This window comes from Nerophis lumbriciformis, linkage group LG34 (genome assembly GCF_033978685.3).
Source record: "Nerophis lumbriciformis linkage group LG34, RoL_Nlum_v2.1, whole genome shotgun sequence".
Lineage (NCBI taxonomy): Eukaryota > Metazoa > Chordata > Actinopteri > Syngnathiformes > Syngnathidae > Nerophis > Nerophis lumbriciformis.
The window spans coordinates 24,077,090-24,101,456 of record NC_084581.2 but is presented as its reverse complement, the minus strand read 5'-3'; the positions used below and the strand labels follow the sequence as shown (position 1 = coordinate 24,101,456).

General features: G+C 39.2%; 15 non-coding genes across 15 annotated transcripts; all 15 read left to right on the top strand.

The window, feature by feature from the left end:
• Positions 1-6,976: 6,976 nt before the first annotated feature.
• trnag-ucc (transfer RNA glycine (anticodon UCC)) lies at positions 6,977-7,048 on the top strand. Its single transcript has one exon. It is a non-coding gene; the product is annotated as a tRNA-Gly (tRNA).
• A 925-nt stretch (positions 7,049-7,973) lies between these two features.
• trnag-ucc (transfer RNA glycine (anticodon UCC)) lies at positions 7,974-8,045 on the top strand. The gene has a single exon. It is a non-coding gene; the product is annotated as a tRNA-Gly (tRNA).
• Positions 8,046-8,560: 515 nt separating this feature from the next.
• Positions 8,561-8,632, top strand: trnag-ucc (transfer RNA glycine (anticodon UCC)). Its single transcript has one exon. It is a non-coding gene; the product is annotated as a tRNA-Gly (tRNA).
• Positions 8,633-9,772: 1,140 nt separating this feature from the next.
• trnag-ucc (transfer RNA glycine (anticodon UCC)) lies at positions 9,773-9,844 on the top strand. The gene has a single exon. It is a non-coding gene; the product is annotated as a tRNA-Gly (tRNA).
• Positions 9,845-10,698: 854 nt separating this feature from the next.
• On the top strand, positions 10,699-10,770 carry trnag-ucc (transfer RNA glycine (anticodon UCC)). Its single transcript has one exon. It is a non-coding gene; the product is annotated as a tRNA-Gly (tRNA).
• Positions 10,771-10,920: 150 nt separating this feature from the next.
• On the top strand, positions 10,921-10,992 carry trnag-ucc (transfer RNA glycine (anticodon UCC)). The gene has a single exon. It is a non-coding gene; the product is annotated as a tRNA-Gly (tRNA).
• A 515-nt stretch (positions 10,993-11,507) lies between these two features.
• trnag-ucc (transfer RNA glycine (anticodon UCC)) lies at positions 11,508-11,579 on the top strand. The gene has a single exon. It is a non-coding gene; the product is annotated as a tRNA-Gly (tRNA).
• A 364-nt stretch (positions 11,580-11,943) lies between these two features.
• On the top strand, positions 11,944-12,015 carry trnag-ucc (transfer RNA glycine (anticodon UCC)). Its single transcript has one exon. It is a non-coding gene; the product is annotated as a tRNA-Gly (tRNA).
• A 703-nt stretch (positions 12,016-12,718) lies between these two features.
• Positions 12,719-12,790, top strand: trnag-ucc (transfer RNA glycine (anticodon UCC)). The gene has a single exon. It is a non-coding gene; the product is annotated as a tRNA-Gly (tRNA).
• A 1,629-nt stretch (positions 12,791-14,419) lies between these two features.
• On the top strand, positions 14,420-14,491 carry trnag-ucc (transfer RNA glycine (anticodon UCC)). Its single transcript has one exon. It is a non-coding gene; the product is annotated as a tRNA-Gly (tRNA).
• Positions 14,492-14,641: 150 nt separating this feature from the next.
• Positions 14,642-14,713, top strand: trnag-ucc (transfer RNA glycine (anticodon UCC)). The gene has a single exon. It is a non-coding gene; the product is annotated as a tRNA-Gly (tRNA).
• Positions 14,714-15,228: 515 nt separating this feature from the next.
• On the top strand, positions 15,229-15,300 carry trnag-ucc (transfer RNA glycine (anticodon UCC)). The gene has a single exon. It is a non-coding gene; the product is annotated as a tRNA-Gly (tRNA).
• A 365-nt stretch (positions 15,301-15,665) lies between these two features.
• trnag-ucc (transfer RNA glycine (anticodon UCC)) lies at positions 15,666-15,737 on the top strand. Its single transcript has one exon. It is a non-coding gene; the product is annotated as a tRNA-Gly (tRNA).
• An 865-nt stretch (positions 15,738-16,602) lies between these two features.
• Positions 16,603-16,674, top strand: trnag-ucc (transfer RNA glycine (anticodon UCC)). The gene has a single exon. It is a non-coding gene; the product is annotated as a tRNA-Gly (tRNA).
• Positions 16,675-17,527: 853 nt separating this feature from the next.
• trnag-ucc (transfer RNA glycine (anticodon UCC)) lies at positions 17,528-17,599 on the top strand. Its single transcript has one exon. It is a non-coding gene; the product is annotated as a tRNA-Gly (tRNA).
• The last annotated feature ends 6,768 nt before the right edge of the window (positions 17,600-24,367 follow it).

The following is a 24,367-nucleotide window of genomic DNA, read 5'->3' as shown; positions in this document are numbered from 1 at the left end:
CTTAAAAAAAATCTAACATGCACTTTTTAATGAATTCACCTTCTTTGAATGGCTTTCCCGCCCTAGCAACCATCTCACTCACCATGTAGCTAGCTTTGACTGCTGCATCACTCTTTTTGATTGCTTTCTTGACGAAATCTTGTTGCCTCAGTAGACTGGTTTTAAAATTTGCAACCCGGTTCACTCTCTCATCTCCCTGGTATTTTGCATACTCTTCAGCATGTCTAGTTGTATAATGATGTTTCAAATTGTATGCCTTGTGCACCGCAACTTTCTTTGTATCAACTACAGAAAAGAGCTATAAGGATTATTCATGAAGTAGATTTAACTTAAAACACACCAAGATATTATTTATTAATTCGGGTTTATTGAAATTACAGGAGCTAGTAAAGTTACAGACATTATGTGTCATGTTTAAGGCTAAAAGTAAAACATTACCAGCAAATTTACAAAAAATGTTTGTCATCACTTTTGAGAACGAAGAGCATAGAAGAAAAGGTAATTTCCAACATCAGTATTCAAGAACAACTTTAAAACAAATGTGCATATCAGTGGCGGGGGTTAAACTATGGAATTCTCTTTACAATGAGATAAAAGATTGTAAAAATATATTCCAATTGAAAAAATGTATAAAAAGACAGAACAATAAGATCATATGGACAGCCATAAGTGTTTATATTTTGCTTTATATTTATTATTTTACTTATTTTTTGCCTGGTTTTTTATTTGTTTTGTATCATCCCGTGAGGTGTATATTACTTATTTTGTTTTTTTTGTTCGGTTTGTACTTCATGAAGTTTTGCACCGCTTGTGTTTTTTTGTGTTTTTGTGTTTGTTTTCGTTATATTTGGATGTAATTGTTGGTTTATATGATATCATTAAGTAAGACTACGTATTATGTTGAAGGGGGCAGAAAAATATACGATTTTTCTTCATCCTGCTCCTTCTCAGGCATTGGTGTGTAAATGTATAATTTAATAATTGAGGTATAATTGTCTATCGATCAAAGATGCACATCAATGAAGGAGATAAATAAAAATGAAATGAAATGAAATGAAATAAGACATGTCGGGGTGCCCCTGTGCTCAACAAAGAAATATTGCATCAAAAATCGTCTCTGTCTGGAGCCAATGGGAGGGAGGCGGGGGGGGGGGGCGTCTCGCAGTGGAGTTCACAGTTACGGCAGCACAATTAGCCCCGAACGGGCTAACATCACCACTATAACGTGTTACACGTCTGATTCGCCCAGATTCCTTCAGCTCCGCACACAACGCTGTCAAGCGCCATCCATTGAAAACTCGCGGGCCGCACTAACATTAAACTTTCATATTGAGGTGGGGGCCGCAAAATAACGTCTCGCAGGCCGCAATTGGCCCGCGGGCCGCGTGTTTGAGACCCCTGATATAAAATGTTGGTGTTGTTTACTTGAGTCATATTGCCATCATATTGCAGTCTACACATATATCTTATGTTTGACTGCCATCTACTGGTCACACTTATCATTATATCATGTACCAAATAAAATTGCTTCGAGGTCGTAAGCAAATCCAGAATTATTCCGTACATTAGGCACACCGGGTTATAAGGCGCACTGTCGAGTTTTGAGAAAATGAAAGGATTTTAAGTGTGCTTTATAGTCCGGAAAATACGGTAGTAATCAAGAACATGCAGATGCTGTGCACATCAATCAGTGCATGCTACCACATGTGCCGTCTCTCCCACAAATACACTGCCCCTTACCAAAGCCCCTCCTTCAAATTCACCCGAGTCTCTGCTGGCCTCCTTTCTCAACACGTTGTGACAATGCTAATGGTTCTCACTAGTGTTAGGGACATGCAGGATGACGGTTTTTAGAGGTGGCCAGCCGACTGATGGAGAAGAAAGATTATTTAAATTGTGATGTCCTCTTTGTTGGGTCATTATACAACACATGTTGTGGAATGTAATGTTTACCTTCTAAGCCAGGTGAGACCTTAGGCAGTTACAATTTGAATAAAATTGCATAATAACATACATTAACACGTTTGCTTTTGCTCCCTATTTTATGAGCTGAATTTAAAAAAGTTGATATTGTCCATTGATCAGAAAACAACCAAAAGATTAAAGCTAATTTTCAAGATCAAGAAGATCAAGATTAAGATCAAGATGCTTTATTGTTGTCCATTCTTTAACATGTACAAGACACATAAGAACTGAAATTTCATTTTCGGCACAGTCCCACTAAGAGCAGACATACGTTACAAGGGGACAAGACGGGACCGCCAACGGATCAGCCACTTACGGCCCTCCTTAAAAAAGGTGGGAAAAAGGTGACATTGGGAAAGGGGGAAGAGTAAAAAAAATATCAGTCTAAGGCTGGACCCTCAGGAGGGGTCCAGACTGAGTCCGAGGAAAAAACCTCACATAGCATGGCACACATAAACATGATACATGTAATCACAACAACTCGCAACAGGGGGCGGGGGGTGGTGGATTTGGAGCCCTGGAGGCCGGCTGCCGCTATAAAGCGCTACTCAGCCATCCACAACCCCGGAGGAATTAAGCAGTGGTGAAGGCGTTGATTGGGGGAGGGGCGGGTGCGTGCATGTATGCCCAATTAACTTGGGTGAGATGTTGAAATGTTTTTGTGGACTGGGGCCAATCTAAAAGTTCGACACCAGGTGTTATTGAAAAAAAAGGAAGGTCAAAAGCGTCCATCGTTGAGGAGTCCTCGGGGGAGTTCTTCAGAACAGCCTGTTCCTGATAGCATCAAGGCCATTCGAGGGAGTCAAATCGTAGATTAAGATGTTGTTTTCTTTGAGCAGTCAAAACAATGACCTGCCTGCTCTGTGTGTTTGTGCTGGATCTCTCAAATTCAATTTAATTCTTCCTTCTCAGCAAGCTTCTCCAAGATGAGATCCATTTTGCGATTCAAATCAGAAAACGCCCCAGTCTGTGTTCCCACAGCTCGACCCAATCCTTCCATTGAGATTAACAGCCGTTGGGCTCCTTGAGTAGCTGCCATCGTCTTCCGAATTTGACGATACACCAGAGCAATGCCCAGCCCAATCAGCAGGTGCCCCGCGATCACGGTTCCAAATAGGTCTGAGAGGCACATGAGTCTCCATTTATCCCAGGAATCTCTCACGTACCCCGCAGCAATGGTTCCATTAGGGCAGCCAGGCTCCCCCGAACCTCTTTTCCTTGTTGAAAAGACTTTGTCAATTACGTCGAGAGTCCAGCTGATCATATCCATGTTTAAAGTTTAGATTTGAGGACAGCGCAAAGAGAGAGGCTTCAAAAAAGTTCAGACAAGACAAGGACACAAGAAAGCAAGCAGGGAAGGAGGGAAGGAGGGAGCGGAGAAAAATGTGACCGCCCTCACCAAGAGGTACGCTTTATTTAAGTTCTTAAAATTTCATGGCAGACTTTATCCAAGGGCAAGGCTTTGGTGGTATAGTGGCTAGCATAGCTGTCTTCCAGGCAGTCGAATATCAGCCAATGCATGGCTTGCGTTATGGCAACGTCCAGTTATTTGAAAGTTGTTACTCAACTATTGTTCAGCAAAAAACCCACATAATTCAACCAATTTCCTATAGTTTATTTTAGATTTTAAAATTTGAAGGCAAAAACTGTCCAAGGACCAGGCCTTGGTGGTATAATGGCTAGCAAAGCTGCCTTTCAAGCAATTAAGCTGGGTTCAATTACCCGCCATGACACGTGCTGTTTTGTCAATGTCCAGTCAGTTAAAAGTTGTTACTCAACTATTTATTAGCAAAAACCCAGAGATTGCAGCCAATTTCTTATGGTTTAATTAAGATTTTATATCTTCAAGGCAAAATGATAAATGGGTTGTACTTATATAGCGCTTTTCTACCTTCAAGGTACTCAAAGCGCTTTGACACTACTTCCACATTTACCCATTCACACACACATTCACACACTGATGGAGGGAGCTGCCATGCAAGGCGCTACCAGCACCCATCAGGAGCAAGGGTGAAGTGTCTTGCTCAGGACACAACGGACATGACGAGGTTGGTACTAGGTGGGGATTGAACCAGGGACCCTCGGGTCGCGCACGGCCACTCTTCCACTGCGCCACGCCGTCCCCAAAAATGTATCCAAAGACCCGGAGTTGGCGATATAGTGGCTAGCACAGCTGCCTTCCAAATGTTGACCTTGATTAGATTCCCGGCCAAAACATGGCTTGCTGTATTTTGGCAACGACCAGTCAGTTGAAAGTTGTTATTTAACTATTAATCAGAAAACAACCCAGAAATAACAGTCAATTTCCAAAAGTCTATTTCAGATATTAGAATTTCAAGACAAAAAATTATCCGAGAACCAAGCATTTGTGGATAGTGGCTAGCAGAGCTGCCTTCCAAGAAGTTTTGGTTTTGATTCCCAGCCAGTGAATGGCTTGAGTTATTTTGGCAACGTCCAGTCTGCTGAAAGTTGTTACTCAACCATTGATAAGCAAACGACACTGAGATTCCAGCTAATGTTTAATGGTTTGTTTATGTTTTCTGAATTTCCAGATCAAAGTAGACCATAAACCAAGCATTGGTCGTATAGTGCAGTGGTTCTCAACCTTTTTTCAGTGATGTAGCCCCTGTGAACATTTTTTAAATTCAAGTACCCCCTAAACAGAGCAAAGCATTTTTGGTTGAAAAAAAAGAGATAGAGAAGTAAAATACAGCACTATGTCATCAGTTTCTGATTTATTAAATTGTATAACAGTGCAAAATATTGCTCATTTGTAGTGGTCTTTCTTGAACTATTTGGAAAAAAAGATAGGTTTTTATTAGGGATGTCCGATAATGGCTTTTTGCCGATATCCGATATTCCGATATTGACCAAACCCTTAATTACCGATACGGATATCAACCGATACCGATATATACAGTCGTGGAATTAACACATTATTCTGCCTAATTTGGACAACCAGGTATGGTGAATTTAAGGTCCTTTTAAAAAAAAAAAAAAAAAATCAAATAAGATAAATAAGTTAAAAACATTTTCTTGAATAAAAAAGAAAGTAAAACAATATAAAAACATAGAAACTAGTAATTAATGAAAATGAGTAAAATTAACTGTTAAAGGTTAGTATTATTAGTGGACCAGCAGCACGCACAATCATGTGTGCTTACGGACTGTATCCCTGCAGACTGTATTGATATATATTGGTATATAATGTAGGAACCAGAATATTAATAACAGAAAAAAACAACCCTTTTGTGTGGATGAGTGTGAATGAGTGGAGGTTGGGAGGTTTTTTGGGTTGGTGCACTAATTGTAAGTGTATATTGTGTTGTTTATGTTGATTTAATAAAAAATAGTAAATAAAAAATAAAATAAATAAATGAAAAACGATACAGATTAAAAAAACGATGTTATCGGACATCTCTAGTTTGTATTTATATTTATAAAGGATTTTTGAATTGTTGCTATTTTTAGAATATTTTTAAAAAAAACTCACGTTCCCCTTGGCATACCTTCAAGTACCCCCAGGGGTACGCGTACCCCCATTTGCGAACCACTGGTATAGTGGATAGCATAGCTGACTTGATAGAAGTTGAGTGGGGTTTTGCACCTGATTGGTTGGAACTGTTTTGGAAACGTCCAGTCCATTAAAAAGTTGTTACTCAACCCTTGATCAGGTAACAACCAATAGGTTTCAGCTAATTTTCAAAGTTTTATTTAAGTTTTTAAGATTTCAAGGCAAAATGTATCCAAGGACAAGGCATTGGTTGTATAGTGGCTAGCATAGCTGCCTTCCAAGCAGTTAACCGAGATTAGATTCCCGGCCAATGAATGGCTTGTGTTATTTTGGCAACGTCTAGTCAGTTGAAAGTTGCTTCTCAACTATTGATCAACAAAAAAAAACAGAGATTGCAGCCAATTTCCTATGGTTTATTTAAAATGTTAGATTTTCAAGGCAAAAACAGTCCAAGGACCTTCTTCTTCTTCGGCGGTCACTCGAAGCGAGTATGACGGTCCTCCTGGTAGGGGGGGGGGGGGGGGGGGTTTCCCTTTGTAGAGGATGCCTGTGTGTGACTTTGTTTAACGTGGGGAGACTGGTGCACAGACAGTCACCACACGATTCTTGACAGATCCGGGTCAGGGTCCAGTGGCATGGAGTCCAAGACGACTGGGGACTCTTTTCTGCTGCAGCCTTCATCCCCCATCCCAGCCGTTGTGACGCTCCATGGGGTTAGCAATCATCCTCCGCCTGTTCCACCGTTGAGGTCTTGCGTTGTTATTTCCCCATAACTGGGCCAACATGGATGTGGGGGTGCCATCTTTCGCCATCGCAGCCGTTGTGGCAAAAACCATCTAAGGACAAGGCATTGGTGGTATAGTGGTTAGCATAACTGTCTTCCAAGCAGTTGGCTCGGGCTCGGTTCCTGGCCAATGCATGGTTTCCGTTATATTGGCAACGTCCAGTCGGTTGAAAATTCTTATTTAACTATTGATCAGCAAAATACCCAGACATAACAGCCAATTTCTAATTAATTATTTTACATTTTAGAAATTTCAAGGCAAAAACCATCTAAAGACCAGGCATTAGTGGTATAGTGGCTAGCATAGCTGCCTTCCAAGCAGTTGACCAGGGTTTGATTCCAGGCCAATGCATGACTGGCTTTGTTTCGGCAACGTCCAGTCAGTTAAAATTTCTTATTTAACTATTGATCAGCAAAAAACCCAAAGGTAGCATCCAATTTCCTGTAGTTTATTTTAGATTTTAGAATTTCAAGGCAAAAATTGTCCATGGACTAAATATTGGTGGTATAGTATTTAGCATAGCTGCCTTCCAAGCAGTCGACCAGGGCTAGATTCCCGGCGAATGCATGGCTTGTTTAATCTGGGCAACGTCCAGTCATTTGAAAGGTTTAACTTAACTATTGATCAGCAAAAAACCCATAGCTGACAGCAAATTTCTAATTGTTTATTTTACATTTTATAAATTTCATGGCAAAAACCGTCATAGGACAAGGCATTGGTGGTATAGTGGTTAGCATAGCTGCCTTCCAAGCAGTTGACCCGGGTTCGTTTCCCGGCCAATGCATGGCTCAAATTATATTGGCAACGTCCAGTCAGTTGAAAGTTCTTATTTAACTATTGATCAGCAAAAAACAAAGAGATAGCAACCAATATACTATGGTTTATTTTAGAACTTAGAATTTCAAGACAAAAATTGTCCATGGACTAAATATTGGTGGTATAGTGTCTAGCAAAGCTACCTTCCAAGCAGTCGACCTATGTTACATTTCCGGCCAATGCATGGCTTGTGTTATCTTGGCAACGTCCAGTTGAAAGTTGTTACTCAACCATTGATAAGCAAACGACACTGAGATTCCAGCTAATTTTTAATTGTTTGTTTATGTTTTCTGAATTTCTTGGTCAAAGTAAACCATAAACCAAGCATAACTGACTTGATAAAAGTTGAGTGGGGTTCGACACCTGGCCCGTGGTTGGTTGGAACTGTTTTGTAATTGTCCAGTCCATTGAAAAGTTGTTACCCAACCCTTGATCAGAAAACAACCAATTTGCTCATGGACAAGGTATTGGTGGTATAGTGGCTAGCAAAGCTACCTTCCAAGCAGATGACCTGCCAATGCATGTCTTGTGTTATTTTGGCAACCTCCAGTCAGTCATTTGAAAGGTTTTATTTAACTATTTATCAGCAAAAAACCCAGAGACCCCAGCCATTTTCTAAATTTTTATTTTACATTTTAGAAATTTCAAGGCAAAAACCATCAAAGGACAAGGCATTGGTGGTATAGTGTTTAGCCTAGCTGCCTTACAAGCAGTTGATCTGGGTTCGATTCCCGGCCAATTCATGACTTGCGTTATTTTGGCAACCTCCAGTCAGTCATTTGAAAGGTTTTACTTAACTATTTATCAGCAAAAAACCCAGAGACCTCAGCCATTTTCTAAATGTTTATTTTACATTTTAAGAAATTTCAAGGCAAAAACAATCAAAGGACATGGCATTGGTGGTATAGTGGTTAGCATAGCTGCCTTCCAAGCAGTTGACCCGGGTTCGATTCCTGGCCAATGCATGGTTCAAATTATATTGGCAACATCCAGTCAGTTGAAAGTTCTTATTTAACTATTGATCAGCAAAAAACAAAGAGATAGCAGCCAATTTCCTATGGTTTATTTTAGAACTTAGAATTTCAAGACAAAAATTGTCCATGGACTAAATATTGGTGGAATAGTGTCTAGCAAAGCTACCTTCCAAGCAGCCGACCTATGTTACATTTCCGGCCAATGCATGGCTTGTGTTATCTTGGCAACGTCCAGTCAGTTAAAAGTTTTTACTTAACTATTGATCAGCAAAAAACTCAGGGAAAACAGCCAATTTCTAATTGTTTATTTTGAATTTTAGAATTTCAAGGCAAAATTGATCCAAGAACCAAGTATTTGTGTATAGTGGCCAGCATAGCTGCCTTCCAAGAAGTAGACACGGTTTTGATTCGCAGCCAGTGCATGATGGCTTGAGTTGTTTTGATAACGTTGTCAAAGTTTTATTTATTGTTTTAAGATTTCAAGGCACAATCTACTCAAGGACAGGGCATTGGTGGTATAGTGGTTAGCATAGCTGCCTTCCAAGCAGTTGACCCGGGTTCGATTCCCGGCCAATGCATGACTTGTGTTTTTTTGGCAACCTCCAGTCAGTCATTTGAAAGGTTTTACTTAACTATTTATCAGCAAAAAACCCAGAGATAACAGCCAATTTCTAATTGTTTATTTTATGTTTTAGAAATCTCAAGGCAAAATTGTCTAAGGACAGCCAATTTCTAATTGTTTATTTTAAATTTTAGAATTTCAAGGCAAAAATTATCCAACAACCAAGTATTTGTGTATAGTGGCTAGCACAGCTGCCTTCCAAGAAGTAGACACGGTTTGGATTCGCAGCCAGTGCATGATGGCTTGAGTTGTTTTGATAACGTTATCAAAGTTTTATTTAAGGTTTTAAGATTTCTAGGCACAATCTACTCAAGGACGAGGCATTGGTGGTATAGTGGCTAGCATAGCTGCCTTCCAAGCAGTTGACCCTGGTTTGATTCCCGGCCAATGCATGGCTCAAATTATATTGGCAACGTCCAGTCAGTTGAAAGTTCTTATTTAACTATTGATCAGCAAAAAACAAAGAGATAGCAACCAATATACTATGGTTTGTTTTAGAACTTAGAATTTCAAGACAAAAATTGTCCATGGACTAAATATTGGTGGTATAGTGTCTAGCAAAGCTACCTTCCAAGCAGTCAACCTATGTTACATTTCCGGCCAATGCATGGCTTGTGTTATCTTGGCAACGTCCAGTTGAAAGTTGTTACTCAACCATTGATAAGCAAACGACACTGAGATTCCAGCTAATTTTTAATGGTTTGTTTATGTTTTCTGAATTTCTTGGTCAAAGTAAACCATAAACCAAGCATAACTGACTTGATAAAAGTTGAGTGGGGTTCGACACCTGGCCCGTGGTTGGTTGGAACTGTTTTGTAATTGTCCAGTCCTTTGAAAAGTTGTTACCCAACCCTTGATCAGAAAACAACCAATTTGCTCATGGACAAGGTATTGGTGGTATAGTGGCTAGCAAAGCTACCTTCCAAGCAGATGACCTGCCAATGCGTGGCTTGTGTTATTTTGGCAACCTCCAGTCAGTCATTTGAAAGGTTTTACTTAACTATTTATCAGCAAAAAAACCCAGAGACCCCAGCCATTTTCTAAATTTTTATTTTACATTTTAGAAATTTCAAGGCAAAAACCATCAAAGGACAAGGCATTGGTGGTATAGTGGTTAGCATAGCTGCCTTCCAAGCAGTTGATCCGGGTTCGATTCCCGGCCAATGCATGACTTGCGTTATTTTGGCAACCTCCAGTCAGTCATTTGAAATTTCAAGGCAAAAATTGCTCATGGACTAAATATTCGTGGAATAGTGGCTAGCAAAGCTGCCTTCCAAGCAGTCGACCATGGCTTGTGTTATTTTGGCAACGTCTAGTCATTTGAAAGGTTTTACTTAACTATTGATCAGCAAAAAACTCAGGGATAACAGCCAATTTCTAATTGTTTATTTTGAATTTTAGAATTTCAAGGCAAAATTTATCCAAGAACCAAGTATTTGTGTATAGTGGCCAGCATAGCTGCCTTCCAAGAAGTAGACACGGTTTTGATTCGCAGCCAGTGCATGATGGCTTGAGTTGTTTTGATAACGTTATCAAAGTTTTATTTAAGGTTTTAAGATTTCAAAGCACAATATACTCAAGGAGGGGGTATTGGTGTATAGTGGTTAGCATAGCTGCCTTCCAAGCAGTTGACCCGGGTTTGATTCCCGGCCAATGCATGGCTTTCGTTTTTTTGGCAACCTCCAGTCAGTCATTTGAAAGGTTTTACTTAACTATTTATCAGCAAAAAACCCAGAGATAACAGCCAATTTCTAATTGTTTATTTTACGTTTTAGAAATCTCAAGGCAAAATTGTCTAAGGACAGCCAATTTCTAATTGTTAATTTTAAATTTTAGAATTTCAAGGCAAATTTTATCCAAGAACGAAGTATTTGTGTATAGTGGCTAGCATAGCTGCCTTCCAAGAAGTAGACACGGTTTTGATTCGCAGCCAGTGCATGATGGCTTGAGTTGTTTTGATAACGTTATCAAAGTTTTATTTAAGGTTTTAAGATTTCTAGGCACAATCTACTCAAGGACGAGGCATTGGTGGTATAGTGGCTAGCATAGCTGCCTTCCAAGCAGTTGACCCGGGTTTGATTCCCGGCCAATGCATGGCTTGCATTTTTTTGGCAACCTCCAGTCAGTCATTTGAAAGGTTTTACTTAACTATTTATCAGCAAAAAACCCAGAGACCTCAGCCATTTTCTAAATGTTTATTTTACATTTTAAGAAATTTCAAGGCAAAAACAATCAAAGGACATGGCATTGGTGGTATAGTGGTTAGCATAGCTGCCTTCCAAGCAGTTGACCCGGGTTCGATTCCTGGCCAATGCATGGTTCAAATTATATTGGCAACATCCAGTCAGTTGAAAGTTCTTATTTAACTATTGATCAGCAAAAAACAAAGAGATAGCAGCCAATTTCCTATGGTTTATTTTAGAACTTAGAATTTCAAGACAAAAATTGTCCATGGACTAAATATTGGTGGAATAGTGTCTAGCAAAGCTACCTTCCAAGCAGCCGACCTATGTTACATTTCCGGCCAATGCATGGCTTGTGTTATCTTGGCAACGTCCAGTCAGTTAAAAGTTTTTACTTAACTATTGATCAGCAAAAAACTCAGGGATAACAGCCAATTTCTAATTGTTTATTTTGAATTTTAGAATTTCAAGGCAAAATTGATCCAAGAACCAAGTATTTGTGTATAGTGGCCAGCATAGCTGCCTTCCAAGAAGTAGACACGGTTTTGATTCGCAGCCAGTGCATGATGGCTTGAGTTGTTTTGATAACGTTATCAAAGTTTTATTTAATGTTTTAAGATTTCAAGGCACAATCTACTCAAGGACAGGGCATTGGTGGTATAGTGGTTAGCATAGCTGCCTTCCAAGCAGTTGACCCGGGTTCGATTCCCGGCCAATGCATGACTTGTGTTTTTTTGGCAACCTCCAGTCAATCATTTGAAAGGTTTTACTTAACTATTTATCAGCAAAAAACCCAGAGATAACAGCCAATTTCTAATTGTTTATTTTATGTTTTAGAAATCTCAAGGCAAAATTGTCTAAGGACAGCCAATTTCTAATTGTTTATTTTAAATTTTAGAATTTCAAGGCAAAAATTATCCAAGAACCAAGTATTTGTGTATAGTGGCTAGCACAGCTGCCTTCCAAGAAGTAGACACGGTTTGGATTCGCAGCCAGTGCATGATGGCTTGAGTTGTTTTGATAACGTTATCAAAGTTTTATTTAAGGTTTTAAGATTACTAGGCACAATCTACTCAAGGACGAGGCATTGGTGGTATAGTGGCTAGCATAGCTGCCTTCCAAGCAGTTGACCCGGGTTTCATTCCCGGCCAATGCATGGCTCAAATTATATTGGCAACGTCCAGTCAGTTGAAAGTTCTTATTTAACTATTGATCAGCAAAAAACAAAGAGATAGCAACCAATATACTATGGTTTGTTTTAGAACTTAGAATTTCAAGACAAAAATTGTCCATGGACTAAATATTGGTGGTATAGTGTCTAGCAAAGCTACCTTCCAAGCAGTCAACCTATGTTACATTTCCGGCCAATGCATGGCTTGTGTTATCTTGGCAACGTCCAGTTGAAAGTTGTTACTCAACCATTGATAAGCAAACGACACTGAGATTCCAGCTAATTTTTAATGGTTTGTTTATGTTTTCTGAATTTCTTGGTCAAAGTAAACCATAAACCAAGCATAACTGACTTGATAAAAGTTGAGTGGGGTTCGACACCTGGCCCATGGTTGGTTGGAACTGTTTTGGAATTGTCCAGTCCTTTGAAAAGTTGTTACCCAACCCTTGATCAGAAAACAACCAATTTGCTCATGGACAAGGTATTGGTGGTATAGTGGCTAGCAAAGCTACCTTCCAAGCAGATGACCTGCCAATGCATGGCTTGTGTTATTTTGGCAACCTCCAGTCAGTCATTTGAAAGGTTTTACTTAACTATTTATCAGCAAAAAACCCAGAGACCCCAGCCATTTTCTAAATTTTTATTTTACATTTTAGAAATTTCAAGGCAAAAACCATCAAAGGACAAGGCATTGGTGGTATAGTGGTTAGCATAGCTGCCTTCCAAGCAGTTGATCCGGGTTCGATTCCCGGCCAATGCATGACTTGCGTTATTTTGGCAACCTCCAGTCAGTCATTTGAAATTTCAAGGCAAAAATTGCTCATGGACTAAATATTCGTGGAATAGTGGCTAGCAAAGCTGCCTTCCAAGCAGTCGACCATGGCTTGTGTTATTTTGGCAACGTCTAGTCATTTGAAAGGTTTTACTTAACTATTGATCAGCAAAAAACTCAGGGATAACAGCCAATTTCTAATTGTTTATTTTGAATTTTAGAATTTCAAGGCAAAATTTATCCAAGAACCAAGTATTTGTGTATAGTGGCCAGCATAGCTGCCTTCCAAGAAGTAGACACGGTTTTGATTCGCAGCCAGTGCATGATGGCTTGAGTTGTTTTGATAACGTTATCAAAGTTTTATTTAAGGTTTTAAGATTTCAAAGCACAATATACTCAAGGAGGGGGTATTGGTGTATAGTGGTTAGCATAGCTGCCTTCCAAGCAGTTGACCCGGGTTTGATTCCCGGCCAATGCATGGCTTTCGTTTTTTTGGCAACCTCCAGTCAGTCATTTGAAAGGTTTTACTTAACTATTTATCAGCAAAAAACCCAGAGATAACAGCCAATTTCTAATTGTTTATTTTACGTTTTAGAAATCTCAAGGCAAAATTGTCTAAGGACAGCCAATTTCTAATTGTTTATTTTAAATTTTAGAATTTCAAGGCAAAATTTATCCAAGAACGAAGTATTTGTGTATAGTGGCTAGCATAGCTGCCTTCCAAGAAGTAGACACGGTTTTGATTCGCAGCCAGTGCATGATGGCTTGAGTTGTTTTGATAACGTTATCAAAGTTTTATTTGAGGTTTTAAGATTTCAAGGCACAATATACTCAAGGACGGGGCATTGGTGGAATAGGGGTTAGCATAGCTGCCTACCAAGCAGTTGACCCGGGTTCGAATCCCGGCCCATGCATGGCTCAAATTAAATTGGCAACGTCCAGTCAGTTGAAAGTTCTTATTTAACTATTGATCAGCAAAAAACAAAGAGATAGCAACCAATATACTATGGTTTATTTTAGAACTTAGAATTTCAAGACAAAAATTGTCCATGGACTAAATATTGGTGGTATAGTGTCTCGCAAAGCTACCTTCCAAGCAGTCGACCTATGTTACATTTCCGGCCAATGCATGGCTTGTGTTATCTTGGCAACGTCCAGTTGAAAGTTGTTACTCAACCATTGATAAGCAAACGACACTGAGATTCCAGCTAATTTTTAATTGTTTATTTATGTTTTCTGAATTTCTTGGTCAAAGTAAACCATAAACCAAGCATAACTGACTTGATAAAAGTTGAGTGGGGTTCGACACCTGGCCCATGGTTGGTTGGAACTGTTTTGTAATTGTCCAGTCCATTGAAAAGTTGCTACCCAACCCTTGATCAGAAAACAACCAATTTGCTCATGGACAAGATATTGGTGGTATAGTGGCTAGCAAAGCTACCTTCCAAGCAGATGACCTGCCAATGCATGTCTTGTGTTATTTTGGCAACCTCCAGTCAGTCATTTGAAAGGTTTTATTTAACTATTTATCAGCAAAAAACCCAGAGACCCCAGCCATTTTCTAAATTTTTATTTTACATTTTAGAAATTTCAAGGCAAAAACCATCAAAGGACAAGGCATTGGTGGTATAGTGGTTAGCATAGCTGTCTTCCAAACAGTTGACCAAGGTTCGATTCCCGGCCAATGCATTACTTGTGTTATTTTGGCAACCTCCAGTCAGTCATTTGAAAGGTTTTACTTAACTATTGATCAGTAAAAAACCCAGAAACCCCAGCCATTTTCTAAATGTTTATTTTACATTTTAAGAAATTTCAAGGCAAAAACCATCAAAGGACATGGCATTGGTGGTATAGTGGTTAGCATAGCTGCCTTCCAAGCAGTTGACCCGGGTTCGATTCCTGGCCAATGCATGGCTCTAATTATATTGGCAACGTCCAGTCAGTTGAAAGTTCTTATTTAACTATTGATCAGCAAAAAACAAAGAGATAGCAGCCAATTTCTTATGGTTTATTTTAGAACTTAGAATTTCAAGACAAAAATTGTCCATGGACTAAATATTGGTGGTATAGTGTCTAGCAAAGCTACCTTCCAAGCAGCCGACCTATGTTACATTTCCGGCCAATGCATGGCTTGTGTTATCTTGGCAACGTCCAGTCAGTTAAAAGTTTTTACTTAACTATTGATCAGCAAAAAACTCAGAGATAACAGCCAATTTCTAATTGTTTATTTTAAATTTTAGAATTTCAAGGCAAAAATTATCCAAGAACCAAGTATTTGTGTATAGTGGCTAGCACAGCTGCCTTCCAAGAAGTAGACATGGTTTTGATTCGCAGCCAGTGCATGATGGCTTGAGTTATTTTGATAACGTTATCAAAGTTTTATTTAAGGTTTTAAGATTTCAAAGCACAATCTACTCAAGGACGGGGCATTGGTGGAATAGTGGTTAGCATAGCTGCCTTCCAAGCAGTTGACCCGGGTTCGATTCCCGGCCAATGCATGACTTGCTTTTTTTTGGGAACCTCCAGTCAGTCATTTGAAAGGTTTTACTTAACTATTTATCAGCAAAAAAAACCAGAGATAACAGCCAATTTCTAATTGTTTATTTTACGTTTTAGAAATCTCAAGGCAAAATTGTCTAAGGACAGCCAATTTCTAATTGTTTATTTAGAATTTTAGAATTTCAAGGCAAAAATTATCCAAGAACCAAGTATTTGTGTATAGTGGCCAGCATAGCTGCCTTCCAAGAAGTAGACACGGTTTTGATTCGCAGCCAGTGCATGATGGCTTGAGTTGTTTTGATAACGTTATCAAAGTTTTATTTAAGGTTTTAAGATTTCAAGGCACAATATAATCCAGGATGGGGCATTGGTGGTATAGTGGTTAGCATAGCTGCCTTCCAAGCAGTTGACCTGGGTTCGATTCCCGGCCAATGCATGACTTACGTTATTTTGGCAACCTCCAGTCAGTCATTTGAAAGGTTTTACTTAACTATTTATCAGCAAAAAATCCAGAGATAACAGCCAATTTCTAATTGTTTATTTTACGTTTTAGAAATCTCAAGGCAAAATTGTCTAAGGACAGCCAATTTCTCATTGTTTATTTTAAATTTTAGAATTTCAAGGCAAAAATTATCCAAGAACCAAGTATTTGTGTATAGTGGCTAGCACAGCTGCCTTCCAAGAAGAAGACACGGTTTTGATTCGCAGCCAGTGCATGATGGCTTGAGTTGTTTTGATAACGTTATCAAAGTTTTATTTAAGGTTTTAAGATTTCAAGGCACAATATAATCCAGGATGGGGCATTGGTGGTATAGTGGTTAGCATAGCTGCCTTCCAAGCATTTGACCAGGGTTCGATTCCCGGCCAATTCTTGGCTTGTGTTACTTTAGCAACGTCCAGTCAGTTGAAAGTTCTTATCTATTTATCAACAAAAAATCCAGAGATAGAAGCTAATTTCCTGTGGTTTATTTTAGATTTTACAATTTCAAGGCAAAAATTGTCCATGGACTAAATATCAGCAAAAAAAAACAGAGATAACAGCCAATTTCCTGTGGTTTATTTTAGAACTTAGAATTTCAAGGCAAAAATTGCTCATGGACTAAATATTCGTGGAATAGTGGCTAGCAAAGCTGCCTTCCAAACAGTCGACCATGGCTTGTGTTATTTTGGCAACGTCTAGTCATTTGAAAGGTTTTACTTAACTATTGATCAGCAAACAACCCAGAGATAACAGCCAATTTCTAATTGGTTATTTTACGTTTTCGAAATAAATCTCAAGGCAAAAATTGTCCAAAGATCAGGCATTGGTGGTATAGTGGTTAGCATAGCTGCCTTCCAAGCAGTTGACCTGGGTTCAGTTCCCGGCCAATGCATGGCTCAAATTATATTGGCAACGTCCAGTCAATGTAAGTTCTTATTCAACTATTGATCAGCAAAAAACAAAGAGATAGCAGCCAATTTCCTATGGTTTATTTTAGAACTTAGAATTTCAAGACAAAAATTGTCCATGGACTAAATAGTGGTGGTATAGTGTCTAGCAAAGCTACCTTCCAAGCAGTCAACCTATGTTACATTTCCGGCCAATGCATGGCTTGTGCTATCTTGGCAACGTCCAGTTGAAAGTTGTTACTCAACCATTGATAAGCAAACGACACTGAGATTCCAGCTAATTTTTAATGGTTTGTTTATGTTTTCTGAATTTCTGGGTCAAAGTAAACCATAAACCAAGCATAACTGACTTGATAAAAGTTGAGTGGGGTTTGACACCTGGCCCATGGTTGGTTGGAACTGTTTTGGAATTGTCCAGTCCATTGAAAAGTTGTTACTCAACCCTTGATCAGAAAACAACCAATTTGCTCATGGACAAGGCATTGGTGGTATAGTGGCTAGCAAAGCTACCTTCCAAGCAGATGACCTGCCAATGCATGGCTTGTGTTATCTTGGCAACGTCCAGTCAGTTAAAAGTTTTTACTTAACTATTGATCAGCAAAAAAACTCAGAGATAACAGCCAATTTCTAATTGTTTATTTTAAATTTTAGAATTTCAAGGCAAAAATTATCCAAGAACCAAGTATTTGTGTATAGTGGCTAGCACAGCTGCCTTTCAAGAAGCAGACACGGTTTTGATTCGCAGCCAGTGCATGATGGCTTGAGTTGTTTTGATAACGTTTTTAAAGTTTTATTTAAGGGTTTAAGATTACAAGGCACAATCTACTCAAGGATGGGGCATTGGTGGTATAGTGGTTAGCATAGCTGCCTTCCAAGCACTTGACCCGGGTTCGATTCCCGTCCAATGCATGGCTTGTGTTATCTTGGCAACGTCCAGTCAGTTGAAAGTTTTTACTTAACTATTGATCAGCAAAAAACCCAGAGATAACAGCCATTTTCTAATTGTTTATTTTAGATTTTAGAATTTCAAGGCAAAAATTATCCAAGAACCAAGCATTTGTGTATAGTGGCTAGCATAGCTGCCTTCCAAGAAGTAGACCCGGTTTTGATTCCCAGCCAATGCATGGCTTGAGTTATTTTGGCAACGTCCAGCCAGTTGAAAGTTGTTATTCCAGCTTATTTTTAATGGTTTGTTTATGTTTTCTGAAATTCCAGGTCAAAGTTAACCGTAAACCAAGCATTGGTGGTATAGTATATAGCATAGCTGACATGATAAAAGTTTAGTGGGGTTTGACACCTGGCCCATGGTTGGTTTGAACTAATTTGGAATTGTCCAGTTCATTGAAAAGTTGTTAATCAACCTTGATCAGAAAAAAAACTGTTTTATTTTAGATTATAGAACTTCAAGGCAAAAATTGTCCATGTACTAAATATTGGTGGTAGAGTTGCTAGCATAGCTGCCTTCCAAGCAGTTGACCTGGGTTCCATTTCCGGCTAATGCATGGCTTGTGTTATCTTGGCAACATCCAGTCACTTGAAAGTTTTTACTTAACTATTGATCAGCCAAAATAACAGAGATAACAGCCAATTTCTAATTGTCGGGTATACATGGGTTCTGCATCCTGGAAGCGCTGGAGCTTCAAGTTTGGAATGGACTGCCCATATTGGAGTGCTCGAATCAGAGATTTTAGACACAGTCCAGTATAATCTGACATCGTTGTTTTTTTTTGCTGATATCAAATCGATCGGCAATAACAATATCAGCAGTTACCATACCAACACAGACACAACAGAGAGTTGAAGTTTTTAAAGATTTAAAGGGGAACTGCATTTTTGGGGGAATTTTGTCTAACGTTCACTATCATTAAGAAAGATATGACCATGGATGTTATTTTTTTGTATGCATTCTAAGTATTTAATAAATGCGATCAAAAGTCTGCTTACAATGGAACATATGGGCGCCGCTCAATTCCGCCTATAAAGCCCTTAAAAAACATCCAAACACCTCCATTAGGGTTTTATGTACATGATGTAAGTATATATGTAATGTAGTAACAGGCACATTTATAATAACATTTAATATTTACGTATTTTGATCATTTTGAGCAAAAGCGGCCCATTAATTTCAAAAACACATCACAACGGTTGCTTTTTTTAATTTCTTCATCACTGATTATTACTCACTGCTGATGTGTATTTCTGGTCTAGTCATCCTCGTCCGGACAGAAGGGTGACACGGCAGTGCGGCTGGATCAAAAGAGAAATCGGAGACGCTTTATTGAACCAAAAGTTGCTTTATTACAAGCGAGCGTCATTATACAGGACTGCAGTTCCTGGAGGAGGTCGGGTCAAGAAAATGTGTCTCTCCTAACTTGGAGGAGCCGGACCACAGTTTAATATTCCTTCTTTCTCTGTCTGGGTGTGTGTTAATTCAGGAGAGTACAACCTGACCATGTAAGGAGATGTTCATGTGTAAGTGACCAGAAAACAACCTCTGTATGTTGCAACTTAAATGTTGGCGTGAAGATAGACATGGAGTCTCTCCTCCAGGATAGAGCTATCACTTTTGCATTACGAAGTCTGAATTTATTTCCTCCTCTCGTGAGAGAGTTAACCCAGTCCACATACGAATGTCCAACTCAGGCGCCATAATTTATTATGGGCTCAACCATTATTTTCTTAAACCTGGTGGTTTGCTTTCTCCAAGGTCAATATAAACATTCACCATATGTAAAACGTACTATGAGTTAATGAATTCACTTTACTGCAGACTTTACAAAAGCCAACAAACATAATAAAACATCACTTACAATGTCGGCTGTCATTAGGATGCGGATTGCTGGGATGTTCATATATTCCTGTTAAGATGAAGAAACGGGGTGGGGAAAATGGCTGTCAAAGTGTACCAACTTGTCGGATTACATTCTGAGCCATCTACTTTCCAGGTGAGATGCATGATTGTATTATCTACAATAAACTTCCAGGGAGCAAGGAAGCGAGGAAACAGCAGACGATGATGTAAACATCGGCACACACAGGAAGTGTTCACAACGCCGCTATAAATAGTTTGTCTGCGTCAGCGCTTATAATAACAATGTCACTAATACTTGGTTAATATTCAAGTCATGAAGCTTAAATGGAGTACTGTTGGTACTTTTTGAATTGCTATTGGATTCTTTTGGGGCGGAATAGAGGACCTCCCATTGGCTCCGCTGTAAGCGGACTTTTATTAACGTTAATTTCATATTTAGAATGCATTAAAAAAAATCTATCCGTCGTCATTTATTTCATAATGATTGTGAATGATAGCAACATTCTAAAAGAAGTGGGGGTTTTTTCAATTGTTTAATTGCATGTCTTTACATTTATCAGATGTTCATACAAAATAACAATATAACATACAAATATATATGAGAAAATATCAGTAAACCAACTTATATTAGTGGAGCGACAAAAATATAAAACAATTTAAAGTATCCAATGAACATTAAAAAAAATGAAACCAGACAGGAGATGGATATTAAGCAAAATATCATCCAGATATTAGCTAGCACACTGTGAGTAATAAAAGAGACGGTTAAAATCCACGTTTATACGGGTTGTCACAAAAGGGTTGGCGTCAAACATTGTGGCAAGATTTTTATTTACAGCTCCACTCATAGCCTGTCATCACTTTGTCTTCCACCTATGGGTCAATGCTCCGTGTGGGAGATTACACACACAATGAGCCTGCATATTTGTGTGTGTGTGTGTGTGTGTGTGTGTGTGTGTGTGTGTGTGTGTGTGTGTGTGTGTGTGTGTGTGTGTGTGTGTCTTCTCCTCTAATGATGAGTCTGTCATTGTTGAGTGGTGCGCCAAGGTGGCAGACTAGACCAAAGCCCCAAGTCCTCATTCTCTGTGCATCTATTTGTGTGTGTATTCATGCGGGTGTGTGACTTCATGCCCCAGACTGGTGTGTGTGTGTGGGTGTGTGTGTGTGTGTGTGTGTGTGTGTGTGTGTGTGTGTGTGTGTGTGTGTGTGTGTGTGTGTGTGTTTGTGTGTCTGGGTGTCAGTATTAATGAACCCAGATTTCATTTCCGATGAGCGATTATTTGACTGTTCATTTGGCTAAGATTTATGACGAGGCCCTATATCTGTAGCCTGCAGCGCTCCTCTAGTCTTTAATAATGGGAAATGAAGTCATTAATCACCCGTAGCAGAAAGCACAGGAGACATATCTGCAACACTGGAATATCATTTTCTATGCAAAAGCTTATCCAGTACATGGAAGCAGGAGCATATACCGGTGTCATTGATTAGCATTTTGTTTGGTTAAAAAAAAAAAAAAAAAGATTACTGTCTCAAATGCAGATAGGAACATTATTTTTTTTAAAGTAATTGACTATTGTTACTTATCAAAAAATTAATTACATTACTAACGGAATTACTCTTTAATAAATGTAATTAATAACAAGGGGAAGTAATTTTTTTCTTAAAAAATAAAATAAAATAAATTATCTGGCATATAGAGTTGAGATGTTTCATGAGACCAGAGTGTCTAGTCAAGTCAAGTCAAGTCAACTTTATTTATATAGCACGTTTACGACAACTTTTAAATTGAACCAAAGTGCTTTACAGGTTAAAAAAGCATAGAGCAAAAAAAAAACAGAACAAAAAAAACAAACAAAGAACATAAACAATGAATGAGTCTATGTCAGTGGTCCCCAACCTTTATGTAGCTGCGGACCGGTCAACGCTTGAAAATTTGTCCCACGGACCGGGGGGGGGGGGTTATGGTAATTTCTTTATATTTTTGTTTTTGTCATAAAGAAATACAATCATGTGTGCTTACGGACTGTATCCCTGCATACTGTATTGATCTATATTGATATATAATGTATATATTGTGTTTTTTATATTGATTTAATAAAAAATAAAAAAATAAAAAAAAATTTTTTTTTATTTCTTGTGCGGTCCGGTACCAATCGGTCCACGGACCGGTACCGGTGGTTGGGGACCACTGGTTGGGGACCACTGGTCTATGTGATGTGTGATGTCAGTGCCCAGATGGAGCAGCATTATCTCAGCTCTGTTGAATCTTTTCACTGGATTGGTTTAGCGCTAGTCAATGAAGAGATCGAATGTGCTTCAATGGCTGTACTCTATTTGTGCAAAAACAGGGTAAATGAAGTGTATTAATTAACTCATATTATGTTCAACATATGGTGAATGTTTATATTCAACTTGGAGAAAGCAAAGCACCAGGTTTAAGTTAATCATGGTTGAGCCCAAAATAAATTAAGGAGCCTTAGTTGGACATTCACATGTGGACAAGGTTAACTCTCTCATGAGAAGAGGCAATAAATTCAGGCTTCGGAATGCAAAAGTGATAGCTCTATCCTGGAGGAGAGACTCCATGTTTATCTTAAACGTCAACCTACAAGCTGTTGTCTTCCCAGTCACTTACACACGAACATCTCCTTACATGGTCAGGTTGTACTCTCCTGAATTAACACACACCCAGACAGAGAAAGAAGGACTATAAGACTGTGGTTCGGCTCCTCCAAGTTAGGAGTGCCTCATTTTTGACTTAACCTCCTCCAGGTACTGCAGTCCTGTATAATGACGCTCGCTTGTAATAAAGCAACTTTTTGTTTAGCAAAGCGTCTCGGACGTCTCTTTTGATCCAGCCGCACTGCCGTGTCGCACTTCAATCATTGATTTGTTGTCCATTCACTCAAAATAGTAGTGTTTGTTTGTGTGTGTACTTATATTTGGGTTGTTTGCTGTGTGATGTTGACTCTTTCTATTTGATATCAATTATTTTTTATTGTTGTGCTGGTCTTTGTTGCTTTCTTCAGTAAAAAAATATATTTACTGTATTGAACTTGCTATGCGGGCAGCACGGTGGAACAGGGGTTAGTGCATGTGCCTCACAATGCGAAGGTCCTGAGTTCAATCCCGGGCTCGGGATCTTTCTGTGTGGAGTTTGCATGTTCTCCCCGTGACTGCGTGGTTTCCCTCCGGGTACTCCGGCTTCCTCCCAATTCCAAAGACATGCACCTGGGGATAGGTTGATTGGCAACACTAAATTGGCCCTAGTGTGTGAATGTGAGTGTGAATGTTGTCTGTCTATCTGTGTTGGCCCTGTGATGAGGTGGCAACTTGTCCAGGGTGTACCCCGCCTTCCGCCCTAATGCAGCTGAGATAGGCTTCAGCACCCCCCGCAACCCCAAAAGGGACAAGCGGTAGAAAATGGATGGATGGATGGAACTTGCTATGCTTCTGACGCTGTCTTGTTGACATATAATCACATCAAATGTAGCGTGCCGTGTTACATGAAACGTCTGGCTAACTGCGTTGTAATATACCAAACATTTCAAACTATAATCCACTACGTTTTGAACCCTGCGACTAATAAAACGGTGCGGCTAATTTATGGATTTTTCTCTGCTGACGGCCATAAAGCAAATCGTTTTCATTATACAGGCCAACACACTTAAATGGCGTGTTATTCTTTTTGCTATGGCGCATCTTTTGGACGCATTTGCTCACTGCAGTTGCTGTTACGCCCAAATAATTATACTTCAAAACCAGGAGGGTGTGCCTGGGCAAGGATGGTTTTGCACTATCGTAGTGAGGAAAAACAACTGTTTTGATGCAAACGAGCAATCCTACTGTCAAAGCCAACAACAGTCTTTATGCTTATGCTTTCTGAGCTCACTATGGTCACCGCTCGCTGTACATATCCTACCAAGTGAGACCTACACTGTTACAATGTCCATTTCTCAGATGATATAATTGTTGATGACTGAAGTATGCTGATAACAACCCGACCCCCTCCACGTCCCACCCCCCGCATTGTAAATAATGTAAATAATTCAATGCATATACTCTGATGATTAACTTGTGTGATGACTGTATTATGCTGATCGAATATATTTGTACCATGAATTGATTAACGTGGACCCAGACTTAAACAAGCTGAAAAACGTATTCGGGTGTTACCATTTAGTGGTCAATTGTACGGAATATGTACCATATTTTTCGGAGTATAAGTCGCACCGGAGTATAAGTCGCACCTGCCAAAAATGCATAATAAAGAAGGAAAAGTCATATATAAATCGCACTGGAGCCCGGCCAAACTATGAAAAAAACTGTGACTTATAGTCCGAAAAATACGGTACTGTACTGAGCAATCTACTAATAAAAGTTTCAATCAATCAATCAATCAGTCGTTGAAGTGTAAAGCCCCCTCATTAATGTTGAAGTATTGTGTGGCAGAACGATCGCTGTGGATCGACTACTACCAGTCCAAAATAGTCGTAATCCCCTGTGTAAGCATTCCATTCAGTTGTAAACAAACGGCACCTTCTGTGACCAGAATGTTTCTAACCTGTTATTTGTTGGAGGCTAAATTGCAGAGTCTTTTAGGAATGGTTGAAAGGACAGTGTTTTATATGGGAGACAGGTGGTGTCGCAGACCACCTCCTTTGTTGTTCAGGGATGGTTTTTCAACCTTGACATAGATGGCTTCCCTCACTTTTCTTTCGTACTATCCGCCCTACCTGTCCAGAATATGTACATTTTTGGTCTCAAAAGAGTGCTGTTTCTCCCTGAGGTAGACACTAAGTCTTGGCCTGAAGAGTTTGCTCGTCTATGCTGTGTCATGCGTCGGCTTAGTGGTTGTTTTGTTT